This window comes from Sinocyclocheilus anshuiensis, unplaced genomic scaffold (assembly GCF_001515605.1).
Source record: "Sinocyclocheilus anshuiensis isolate Anshui unplaced genomic scaffold, SAMN03320099.WGS_v1.1 scaffold1237, whole genome shotgun sequence".
NCBI classification, from domain to species: Eukaryota; Metazoa; Chordata; class Actinopteri; order Cypriniformes; family Cyprinidae; genus Sinocyclocheilus; species Sinocyclocheilus anshuiensis.
Genome location: NW_015553581.1, coordinates 882,290 through 893,651, shown reverse-complemented (window position 1 = coordinate 893,651; position 11,362 = coordinate 882,290). Strand labels below are relative to the sequence as shown.

Genomic DNA, 11,362 nt, shown 5'->3' with positions numbered 1-11,362 from the left:
ACTGGAGTAATGATGCTGAAAATTCAGCTTTGCATCACAGGAATAAATTAGATTTTAATGTATATTAAAATAGGAAAGTTTTATTTTACATCATAATAATATTTCACAATATTACATTTTTTCCTGTATTTTTGATCAAGTAAATGCAGCCTTGATGAGCATAAGAAACTCCTGTAAAAAACGTAAAAAACATTAATCGTTCTGATCCCAAACTTTTGACCGGTAGTGTATATAGGCATGGGCCGGTATGAGATTCTGACGGTATGATAACAACATAAAACATCTGCACGAAACAAAAACAGCAGGTCTGAATGAGACGCACTCTCTGACAGGAGGTGGCGTTTATGAACAGGGTTGCCAGGTTTTCGCAATAAAACTAGTCCAATCGCGTTTCGAGGGGGTTCCCCTGTAAAAATCAATTCTGGGGGTAAAATACACGTTTTCCGGCGGGGATCTTCCAGTAAAATTCGCATTCCAGGGGCTAAATATCACGTTATTGGGGTCGCTTCAACCCACGGACATGAACAACAACTCGCGGCAACAGTGTTAAAGTAACGTTAGCCCAATTCCGCGGACCTGGCAACACTGTTTATGAACCGACCGCAATAGCATTTCCTTGGTTACCGCTGTAAACAAAGCACAGTTTTATACGGAGGAGAAGAAAATGCCATTGCCATCGAAACTTTTCTCAAGACAGTTCCCTTCAGTGATACATTAATATAACCCCATAAATGTAATGCATTTTTGTACTTATTTTACTGTTATTTTCGGGATCTACTGAGACAGTGATAAAGATCTACCAGTCGATCGCGATCGACGGGTTGGCGACCACTGCTATAAATGGACAAAAATGCAGTCACTTAAGTGAGCCTAAACCTGCAGCTCAATAATCAAAAATATAATCAAAACATAATTTCTGTAAAAAATAAAATAAAAATTTTTATACAAAATGCATGCATTAACCTGCAGCTCAACAAGGTTTTTGGAGACATGCTCGCTTTCTACACATTCATCTTTCAGTCCAAGTTATGATGCAGGAATGTTCACCTTTCCCGGATATGGTTTGGAGCGGTGAGGTACGAGGATGTGTGCACATACACACATAAGGAAAGAGAGAGCGCGAGTGTCACACACACACATGCGCGCGCGCGGTCTTTGCGTACAACACTCAAACAGTGGCAAAGTTTTTTTTTTAATGCGTGATTTTGAACAGATGTAAACAATGGCAGTAAAAAAACTGCGCATACCGCAGGAACGGTATAACGGAAAATTTTTGTGGTTTTGAAACAGTGACTTTTCCGAACCGCGGTATACCTTGGAACCGGTTATCGTCCCATGCCTAAGTGTATATCTATAGAAAGCTTGAAGTGTCTACTTTTAAATGAAGTAAGTCATCTTGAAAACAAATATTCTCTGATAAAGTAATTCGTATGAAACCAGTGCAAGGTCCAGTCTTTCACGTCTGAGCTCATTATCTGTAATGTGATCACGCCCAAGTGTAGCGTGCGCAATTCATACGGTAATCATCCACATGAGACACGAACATGTAAAATCCCACATCACCTCCGTAAACAAAGCCTGAAGATTCATCAAGTTCATCTCGGATACTTTTCGTTTCTGCAAGAGACGCGCTGTGAGGAATAAGCCAGAATTTACCTCAGAAGAAGAACACGATGCATCACATGGCTTGAGCAGCAGAGGAGATCATTTCTGAGGAGTAAGTCATGTTTTATTACTTGCATTAGTTGTTATTGTGTTATTGTGACGTAACTTGTACACACTTTACTAGTTAGACTTTTCCCAAACTATAGCCTAATTCCTGACTAAATGTATGAAATCAAGTGAAACATTTTGAAATGTTTCATTTCATTGCATCTAAATGTCTCACGACTCCAGGTTGTTTTTTTTAATGTTCTGTAAAATATAAAACAATACGATATAAAAGTGATATGAGTGTTTACACTGTAACACTAGGTACACCAAAATATGAATAAAAACTATATATTATATAAAAAAATTAAAAATTTAAATAAAAAAACTAGAATATTCACTGTGTAAATTAGGGGTGGAACGGTTCAACTTTTTCACGGTTCAGTTTGTATCGCGGTTTTAGAGTCACGGTTTCGGTTCGGTATGTGCTATGTTTAGGGAAAAACTATAATGTCAAATAAAAATAAAGAAAATAAGAATAATCTATCTAACTACAAGCAACCGCACAAATAAATACAATAGAGTAAAGATACAAATAAAATAAACTGATTTTCAGTTTTTTTTAGGTAGGTCTGGCATTAGTTTTTAGGTACAGAAATTGAATAAAGTAATCAAATGTAAAACAGCATTGCATATTTGACTGTATAAATTAAAGATGAATCTTTATTAAAGTTACAAAAGCTATTCAATCAAGAGCAGTAAGTGATTTCTTTGTTGTTGCTGTTCGATTAATATTAAGAAAGTGCCTACTGTAAGGGTAGGTTTAGGGTTGGGGTAGGTGTACATGTTAATAAAGCCTCACACGTTATTAATATCATGCTGGAGCAAAATCTGATAGGTAGCACTTTTCGCTATCGAATTATACCTATGACCAATGCATGGCAAAAAAAAAATCCCTGGACACGGGTCTAGAGACATTTTGTTACACCTTTACTTAGTGATTTTGTTGCCTTATGTCTGTTCTAGAGACATGTTACAGCTTTTTGATAACGCTCTAATTGGTTTTCTTTTGGAAATATGTTTCAAATTCACACTGAATGCATTAATGACTGTAAAGCATGTCTGTGTCAAAATCGTGATTAAAATCGAAATCGCAAAATGGATCAAAGAAATCGCGATAGGTTTTTTTTTGTCCATATCGCACAGCCCTAATTCAAACACAATACTTCAGAGTGAGCTTAATATTTGCGTGCGTTCTGAGACACGGCTTTGCGCGCTTAGGATGAGCGCGCACACAAATCTTCTCACTGCGCGGTTGAGCTCGCGTCTTCTGGCTCTTAAAGGTTTAAACTGGCAAAGCTTAAATTCGTTTAATTTAAACACAGATATCAACGTGTGCTGTTCAGGTCTCACCTGTGTGAGCACCCGGGTGATCATGACGGAATAAATGACTGATCATATTCCAGCATTCGCATTGAACGAGTGAATGGTTTGTCCACGTTTTTTTTTCTTTTTCATCGCTGTTGTTGTAATGTACTGGGAAGCCAGAATGCGCATCCATCAACAGAAACATATATTAGCCGAACCCTGTTTTTTTTTTACGTGTTATTTATAAGAAACCATATTACAGATGCGTTGTCAGACTTAAGTTGAACCGCGGTCCTAGTGCGTGCCGAACCGTGTGTGGAGAACCGTACGGTTCGATTTTTTCCCGCGAACCATTCCACCCCTAGTGTAAATGTGGGCCGGGTCTTGGTTTTATATATCTGGATTCAATTAGATTGCTGGGCTTATAAGATATTGGTTCAAATTGATTATTGGTTAATACTTTTTTCCCCCCCTTTACCCATGCTTTGGTTACATCAACAGAAAATTTTAGTTTAACTTTTTATTGATGCTATTCAATCAGAGAGATACAAAAAGGAAAAAGACAATAGAACAGCAATTGTTTCAATCTATTAACAAAGATCAAAATTAAATTAGTCAAAAACTTCCTTACTCTCTTGAGTCAAACACAAAATATAATTATGAATGCTAACACCAAGAACAATGCTTAAAACAAACAAATTAAAAAATAATAATAAAGAAAATAAAAATAAAAAGCAATATGAATAAATGAGTAAATATGAATATATACATAAAATGCAGTAGTTAGAACAATTCTGAGGATGGGGAGAAAAAAGAAAGGGGGGAAAGTACTTGCACCTAGGTACATAAACACTTTATATATTAAACACTTCCAATAATATATATTTTTTCTCTGTGCTCTCCATTAATTAGTAAATCAAGGGCAAGGGAATGAAACTGTAAAGGCCAGGTATAGAGAAAGGGTTTTTCTTATTTTCTTACCTCTTCCTTTAATTTTTATTTTTTATTTTTTTTGACAAGAAGGTTTGCCAAGTAGTTTGAAATTTTTCTGTATTACCACGTATTTTAAATCTGATCTTTTCTATTTAAATAAGCTGCATCAGGTTGTGCATCCAATGAAAGAAGCTGGGTGGGGAAGGATTTTTCCAGTTCAGTAATATAAGCCTTTTAGCAATTATCAAGCAGAAGGCAAGCGCATTTGACTGTGAGAGTGACAAGGAAACTTATGTGGGGTTGAGTTCAAATAATGCTATTACAGGGCATAGTTCAATATCTAAAATAAAACAATCGGAAAACACTTCGCGTCGGGTCCAGATCAACCTGTCGGGGGTTATTCTGCGATAACAACTGGCTGGATGTACATTATTCCGCTTATTACATGACTACTTGCCACATAAGTAAATAATTAGACAAAATATTGATTTGAGTTGAAATATTTGAACACAAAGCTTCCGTGAAGACGGCAAGTTCAAACTAGATGGACATTTAAGGGATATGGTGCTGTCATACCACTTATTACACAACATTTCACCACATAAATGATTATGACGATAAAAGATATTGATTTAAGACAAAACTGTTTTAATATCTTACCAGTAGTTTATTAGCTAACCAAACGCAAAGCTTCCACCAAGAAAAACTGTTCCTAGCAAGCGTACAATGCCGACTTCAGTTAACCGGATGAGCCTGTGTTATCAGCTTTTACCGGTTGTTATCGAGGGATAACGTACCTCGGAATGTCGTGACTGACCAATCAGAATCAAGTATTCCACAGAGCCGTGTAATAAATGGTAATATTGACATTGGAAGAGATCTCGCAGCAGAGTTAATTGGGAAAAACTCACTCTTATGCAGGTTTAATTTATAACCTGAGACACAACTGAACTGTCTTAGAACATTCAAGACATTGGAAAGATGGGTTTCTGGATCTGAATATAGCGTAGACTGCATAGAGAGAAATTTTCAGTTATTTTCCTGCACTAAGTGTTGCGTAATTTCGCTCTTAATGAACCAATAAACCTTATATATACACTTTTCCCCCATCTGTAGCTGTCATGAACAAATACAGCCCTTACCTCTTATTGATGGGAAGTATAATGTGAAGTTCAGGATCCACAGCAAAACGTCCTGATCAGCTCAGCAGAGTTCTTACCACTATGAAGCCCGTATTGGAGATTTATGAACTACATCCAGATAATGTGTTACCCTTAATAAATTACTCGGAGTCTTGATTAAAAGAAAGTTTATCGAATCACCATATACAAATGGCTTCGCTTTATTAAAATCAATAACTCATAAGCAAAAATCAAGAAAGTAACAGCGTGTATTCTTCACCCGTTTCTCGGCCCCGCAAAATCATAAAGCACTCGATTATATAGAAGAGGGCGTATACAAAATCCCTCTCCTGCAAAGCATCTATTGAAACTCTCTATTGGATAAATGCAAGTCACTCAAAACACTTGGTCATACCCTTTGTTTTGGCGGGTTGCAATTCCATTACATCATTACACTAAGCACAGCATACACACATGCGTACATCTCTAAAAAAATATATGCATAGAAGTTCAAACAAAGTTCATCTCCTATACGTTAACACAGGATGTCTGACCTTTTTGTGCTACCCACAATTATGCATCTACACTACTACAATGCAGCAACACCTTTGCAAAAATATACGAGCAAGTTTTCACACCTTAACATTTTCCATTTGTTAACTGTTAACCCAGATAGTGACACCTGCTCTCGCTTTTTGACAGGATATCAGTTAAACCGTTTATACTTTTGGAAGCGGCGTTGGCTCTTTGAATTCTCAAACAGTCAACCTCACCTCGCAAAGTTTCCATCTTCAAATTAAACTCATTAACTTCAATAAATTGTTTAACCCTTTTCATCAACCGTTTATTTATACGTTCATGTTGTCGAATTATCCGAAGCAGTTCCTTAGCCATCAAGAGCATGTCCACGGTCTCCTGTCTGGTCACTTCTGCTTCCCTTCTTCTCCATTTCTGCTTTCTTTTTTGCGTTCCGATGATGCCTCCTCTGCATGGAGTCTAGAAGCAGATCATTAATAGGAATCTCTAGTTTGCTTTTTTGGTTTAATCTTCTAATATGTGGAGTTTGACCGGGAAATTGAATAATTTGTCCTTCATAAGTGAAGCTTGCAAGAGGTTCTATGACCATATCAAACAAAAGGAGGGGACTGCGGGCAACCCTGTCTAGTGCCACGGTGAAGAGGGAAATTATTAGAATGAATACCATTTGTTTTCACGCACGCCAAGGGAGAAGAATATAAGAGTTTTACCCAGGACACAAATTTATCACCAAACCAATTTTTTTTTTATGTAAAGAAGAAATAGTCCCACTCAACACGATCGAATGCCTTCTCCGTATTGAGAGAGACTAAGGCTTCAGATTTTGTGTTAGAAAGGCCATATGCGAGGGAGTGACAATGACCATGAATATTTAGTGATTCACACCGGAGACAAAGGGCCCTCCCCTAATGGCCCATCAGTGTGACTGTGACTGTAAGGCAGGTAAGAAAGAATGTGAGGAGACTAAAATAATGGGGGTTTTATTTCGCTCTTAATGAACCAATAAACCTTATATATACACTTTTCCCCCATCTGTAGCTGTCATGAACAAATACAGCCCTTACCTCTTATTGATGGGAAGTATATTGTGAGGTTCAGGATCCACAGCAAAACGTCCTGATCAGCTCAGCAGAGTTCTTACCACTATGAGGCCCGTATTGGAGATTTATGAACTACATCCAGATAATGTGTTACCCTTAATAAATTACTCGGAGTCTTGATTAAAAGAAAGTTTATCGAATCACCATATACAAATGGCTTCGCTTTATTAAAATCAGTAACTCATAAGCAAAAATCAAGAAAGTAACAGCGTGTATTCTTCACCCGTTTCTCGGCCTCGCAAAATCATAAAACACTCGATTATATAGGAGAGGGTGTATACAAAATCCCTCTCCTGCAAAGCATCTATTGAAACTCTCTTTGTGTTAGAAAGGCCATATGCGAGGGAGTGACAATGACCATGAATATTTAGTGATTCACACCGGAGACAAAGGGCCCTCCCCTAATGGCCCATCAGTGTGACTGTGACTGTAAGGCAGGTAAGAAAGAATGTGAGGAGACTAAAATAATGGGGGTTTTGATTATTTGTATTTTATTTACAACACAGTAAAATCAAAATAAAGGTCAAAGAAACATTATTGAGCACACTGATCTAAACACAGAGACGTGAATAGTAACACACCTTTGTGCCATTCCTGGAAACAGATCCTGTTCAACTTTTGAAACAAGTAAACCTTACCCATATTTCCAATCTGTTTGCTGCTGCTTTCCATGGATTCAAGAAAAAAACAGCCCCATCATCAAAAGTCATATTTTACCATGTTCATGTAGAATATCAGCCCAATGTACCTGTAAAGCTTCTGATGTTGGTACAGAACTTTCAGAGAAAAACAGTTTGAAGTGAAGTCTTCAAGGTATCTGGTCACCAAGAAAAAAGCAATCACTAATATTGTCCACTCATAACTAAAAAAAAACTAACAAACAAACATGATTTTGTAGTCATAAACACGAGCATGGTTTGTATGTATTATACAATACAAAAACATTTTATATCTGAGAAACTAAGTATCTGAATAATCAGAGTATTTCACAGTAGATTGGTCTAAATCTCTTAGACTCTAATAGTGTTACAGTGTAAAACACTCGTATTTTATATCGTATTGTTTTATATTATATATAACATTAAAAGCATCCTGGTGTTGTGAGACATTTAGATGCAATGAAATCAGTGTTCGAATTGAGGGGGGGCTGGGGGGGTCCCGGACCTCCCATAAGTATTAAGGGACCCCCAAATATTCTCATCATAAGCAACAAAGTGCAGATGAATGAATTATGTAAGTAACAGATTCATTTATCATACAGTGTATGGACAGCTTCATTGATTATAACAAGAATTTTGAGTGCTTAAACTCTGACTTGACTGAAGTCAGTGATAATATTTTTTAATGTGAATGTTCTTTGCTCTCTTTCTCCATTATTTACTCGTTTGAATTACTATGTAAATTAAAGCATTATAATTTGTAACTTAGAATGTTTTTGAGTTGTGATCACTTTAAATACAAATTCAGTCGTATTAAAATATTTCCTGACATCATAGGAGATAGCCTACTTGTCTAAACAGGTGGGTTTATGACGTGTGTAGTTTATAGCCTACATTAAACTAACATAGGCTACTTTTAGCCTTACCCTGCAGTTGGTTCACACTCTGCCTATGGGTAGATATTTAATTCTTCTTTGCTTAATGATAGTTTGGTACACCAAATTAACTGATATTGAATAAGCTTTTGTCTTAGAACCGACGAACAGCCACTAGGTTGTTCGGTTTTCTGAGTGATAACGAGGAAGACAAACAAAAAAACAAACCCAAAAATAAAAATATGACGAGAGATTAGAAACGTGCTAAGTTTGCTATTACATTGATTTTTGTTGAGAAATATATAGTGTTTTTTTCTTATCATTGATTGATTTATTTTTGAGGGGGGGGGGGGTCTGGTTAGGGGGACCCCACAAGAGGTTTGACACAATTCGAACACTGAATGAAATGACATATTTCAAAATGTTTCACTTGATTTCATACATTTAGTCAGGAATTATAGTTTTATAAAAGTCTAACTAGTAAAATGTGAACAAGTTACGTCACAATAACACAGTAACAAATGCAAGTAATAAAACATGACTTACTCGTCAGAAATGATCTCTTCCGCTGCTCAAGCCGCGCGTCGCATCGCTTTCTTCTTCTGAGGTAAATTCTGGCTTATTCCTCACAGCGCGTCTCTTCCAGAAACGAAAAGTTTCCGAGATGAACTTGATGAATCTTCACGCTTTGTTTACGGAGGTGATGTGGGATTTTACATGTTCGTGTCTCACGTGGATGATTACCGTATGAATAGCGCTTGGGCGTGATCTCATTACAGATAATGAGCTCAGACGTGAAAGACTGGACCTTGCGCTGGTTTCATACTGAAAGGGGGGGGGGGTCTGGTTAGGGGGACCCCACAAGAGGTTTGACACAATTCGAACACTGAATGAAATGACATATTTCAAAATGTTTCACTTGATTTCATACATTTAGTCAGGAATTATAGTTTTATAAAAGTCTAACTAGTAAAATGTGAACAAGTTACGTCACAATAACACAGTAACAAATGCAAGTAATAAAACATGACTTACTCGTCAGAAATGATCTCTTCCGCTGCTCAAGCCGCGCGTCGCATCGCTTTCTTCTTCTGAGGTAAATTCTGGCTTATTCCTCACAGCGCGTCTCTTCCAGAAACGAAAAGTTTCCGAGATGAACTTGATGAATCTTCACGCTTTGTTTACGGAGGTGATGTGGGATTTTACATGTTCGTGTCTCACGTGGATGATTACCGTATGAATAGCGCTTGGGCGTGATCTCATTACAGATAATGAGCTCAGACGTGAAAGACTGGACCTTGCGCTGGTTTCATACGAATTACTTTATCAGAGAATATTTGTTTTCGACATGACTTACTTCATTTAAAAGTAGACACTTCAAGCTTTCTATAGATATATTTCTCATGTCGGTGTGTGAAGTATTCGCTGAGTTCTGGTTCATTTTAGTGACGCGTTTCAGAAAGATATTTGCGGAGACTGAGACGGCTGAAAGCACAACCTGTTTATTTTCTTTATTTTACAAAAGCACATTGTTTTGTTGTTATTATGACTATACACAAATAAAAGTAGACCATTTGCAGTTTCAAATGACGCCTTACTCTTATATGTACGATCAGAAATGACAGAGTATTTTTAGTTCTTTTCGAGGTCATCAAGAAAAAAACGTGACCGAGTCTGACTGATACAATGAGAGGTAAAAAGATTTAAATTCCTTCATTTCTTGGGGTTTTGATATAATATTGCCGCCTTGGGTTTGGATTTGGGTGATATAAGTTTTTGCAATTGTAAGTCTAAGTTGTAGTGCCAGAAAGAGTAGTTTACTTTCAGAATGAAAATTCTCTCATCATTTACTCACCTTCCACTTGTTCCAAACCTGAATGAGTTTCTTTCTTCTGTTGAACACAAAAGAAGATATTTTGAAAAATGTTAGTATCAGAAGAGTTGATGGGCACCATTGACTTCCACAGAAAAAAAATTTCCTACTATGGAATTCATCAACTGTTCCAATACTAACATTTTTCAAAATATCTTCTTTTGTGTTTTGTGGAAGTGAACTACTCCTTTAACACCAAAACTCATAAAAATGGTGTTGTGATTTAAGCAGAAGCTGCTCAGCATGGGTGGTAGAAAGAAGGTTATATTCAGGTTGCAAAAAAATCCCTTTCATTATATTATAATGGAGTCAGGGGCGAAACTGCACATTTGCCGAGGGCTATGTAAGATCAGTGTCGGCGCCCCTCTGTATTCTAGTAACCTCTAACACTAACTTGCGCAGAAAACTTTCTGCAAATGAATGACCAAGCCCATTACTAGCCTGTGCATGGAAGGATACAAGGAAAAATGTTACAAAGGTTTGAACCCTCTTCCCCTTTTTTTAATACCATAATAATGATACTTGACATAAAAAAATACACAAATGGATATCTTTCCCAGCTATCTATGTGTGATAGATAGATAGATAGATAGATAGATAGATAGATAGATAGATAGATAGATAGATAGATAGATAAAAAAAATTTACATAGCCTATCATCTTGCACCCTATTGTGATCTCGAATTGCAGAATATTTCAGTAGGCTGCATGCATGTGAGAGATGTTCTTAAATGTAATGCACATACATGCAGGCACAGTTTTGCCGTTTTAATTGCCATTTTGGTAATTTTAACTGAATTTGAAACTTAACTGACGATGTATGTTCGCAGTTTCTAGTGCGGTTTATTTATGAAGTGAGCGTGTGCCTCATTTTCTCGTACAGTTGAAGAACGTGCGCCGTGAGCACAGTAAAACGGCTGACTGGACAGGAAAGTTTTTTGCTGACATATAACAATATCTCATTAGACCGCAGTTCCCTGTTGTTCTACTGAAGCTCATTTGGCACATGTACCTTTTCCGCGATCGTTTGACTCTGAAAAGTCTCCCATTTGTTGTGGTCGCAAAGAGATACGGCCATTCCACGTCTTAAATTTTTAATAAATACATTGTTGAATGCATTAAAATGCTAAAAACCGTTAAATAAAAATGTTGCATTAATTATTTTTAATAACTAAGCTTTTGATTATTTATAACGTTTTATTAAAGAAGATTTCCACAGAATGATTTTGGCAAAATGGCGCCCCCC

The 11,362-nt window shown here is 36.9% G+C and overlaps 1 protein-coding gene and 1 long non-coding RNA gene across 3 annotated transcripts in view; one reads left to right on the top strand and one right to left on the bottom strand.

The window, feature by feature from the left end:
- LOC107668377 (uncharacterized) overlaps window positions 1–7,659 on the bottom strand; it is a 20,310-nt gene extending 12,651 nt beyond the window's left edge. The window contains exons 1-2 of the long non-coding RNA XR_001631888.1: window positions 7,647–7,659; window positions 3,809–3,812 (exon numbers count right to left, since the gene is read on the bottom strand). This is a non-coding gene — a long non-coding RNA (uncharacterized LOC107668377). The remainder of the gene's footprint in view (window positions 1–3,808; window positions 3,813–7,646) is intronic.
- LOC107668375 (tubulin polyglutamylase TTLL4-like) overlaps window positions 1–11,362 on the top strand; it is a 28,094-nt gene that overhangs the window by 14,632 nt on the left and 2,100 nt on the right. The gene's annotated exons all lie outside the window — the stretch shown is intronic.